The sequence below is a fragment of the Alexandromys fortis genome, unplaced genomic scaffold (genome assembly GCF_014885135.2).
Source record: "Alexandromys fortis isolate MF-2015 unplaced genomic scaffold, M_Fortis_MF-2015_v1.1 scaffold_12, whole genome shotgun sequence".
Taxonomy (NCBI): domain Eukaryota; kingdom Metazoa; phylum Chordata; class Mammalia; order Rodentia; family Cricetidae; genus Alexandromys; species Alexandromys fortis.
Genome location: NW_026067937.1, coordinates 8933056 through 8935061, shown reverse-complemented (window position 1 = coordinate 8935061; position 2006 = coordinate 8933056).

Genomic DNA, 2006 nt, shown 5'->3' with positions numbered 1-2006 from the left:
AGAAGGACCTCCCACATCAGTCAGGTGCTGTGGGCAGGGAAAGTAGCACATCTTTGCATTATTAAACAAATGCAGTATAAAAAAAAATGTAACACAACTTTACACCATTAAAGTAATACTCTAAACAGAGGATGGCTTTAGTCGGGCATGGTGCTAGAGTAGTAGCTAAGAGATCACATCTTGAGACATCACCATCAGGCAAAGAGAGATAATTGGGAATGATGTTGGCTTTTGAAACCTCAAAACTCACCCCTGACACACTTGCTCCACCAAGGCCATAACTCAACTCTTTATCCTTTCCAAAGAGTTCCATCTATGGGGGAGCAAATTTTTAATCTATGGGGACAGTCCTCATTCAAACCACCTCATATAGACATATTTATTGTACTAAGTTATTAAAGAAAAAATATATAATTATACAGATAAAACAGTAAAGCATGTTAATATATTGCAAAAAGCTTAACTATTTTTCTTAAGTGTGCTTCCATAGCATACATAGATTACTGACACATTTATTTGATTAGATGAACAGTATTCACTACTACCTAGCTGTAAATTCCCAGTGTTTGTGGTAGATATAAATTTCAGCTATTATGTCTAGATAGGAAAGCAAACTGAATTTTCTATAAATGGGATGCATCATTATGAAGTTCAAAATTCCTAACTGGGAAACCCTTTCCTCATTTTTAAAGTGTCATGCCTTATGTTTTCATGCATATAGGTACTCACAAGGGAAGCCACAAATTGTAAGGTGAAAAATTAGGAATATTGTATCATCAGCATTGTATCTTCAGTGTGACTTTATAACAAAATGAGGCAAGGCTACATAGCTATAGGGAGCTCAAAATACCCCATTTATTTCTGCAAAGGTGATTTAGAAGTGATGACATCTCCACATACATGGATTTACAAAGGCTCACTCCTGTACAATGTACTGGCTGAAATTAGTGTCAAATATGGGCTTTCAAAGAGCAATATCTGGTGATAGGAAATGTTTACACTCCATTCCTTTTTGTAAATTCGCAAATGAAGTAGCCTCTCCTCTGCAGGAGAAAAATACTTAGCACTGGGAAATAGATTGCTCTATTCTCTCACCATTGCATTAAATGACCTTTGACACATTCACAACACATGAAAATCAAGTTGTATTCTTCAAGATATTGAGGGATTGAGATTGTTGCCAGGCTTTCTGCTCTCAAATACCCCAAGTATGTGAGTGTCATTTGGCTTTCACTGAAAAAAAAAAAAAGGAAGGCAGGAGAGATCAACTAAAGCTAAGACCTTTTGACTTATCTTACATCCCAGCTCCTGCATGCTGCTCCTGCATAAAGAGTCTTAAAACCTTAACAGAAATGAGGCACAGAATCTCATTACTCATTTATTTGTAACATTGTCAGTTCAACCAAGATAAAGCTTAAATGCAAAATTTTACTGTTACTATTTCTGGTGAAACAAATTCTATCTAATTTACCTCTTAAGGAAGAGGAGCAGGGTTTACAATACATTACAGAAAATAAAGGTTGGAATTTGAAATATTGTATTCCACACATGACATCTGATTGAATTGGGGTAAAACAGAAAATTCATGTTTAAAATTAGTATGTATGATAAAAGTGTGACTTATTTAAGTTTTTTTTTTCTAAAAACTGCACTCATTCATGAACAGGGAGAGTTGTACATATCTCTGGGTGCAATTAAAAATTACATCAGTTTATGAAAATGACAGTAGTAGGTCCTCTTCTAGGGTCTAACACTTCTTAGTTCACAGGTAGTTGGTTAGATGTATAGCCCCAGACTCTGATTCAGCTAGGCATTTGACTGTTATCCCAAGTTCCAGTATTAAACCTCAAGGATTATTATCTCACTGGGCTGGTTCATAGATTTTATTTTTATTTGGGAACCTGGATTGCTCTTTGGGCTGACGAGGGAGGGGGACTTGATTGGGGGAGGGGGAGGGAAATGGGAGACAGAAATCTTAAATAAATAAATAAATAAATAAATATATA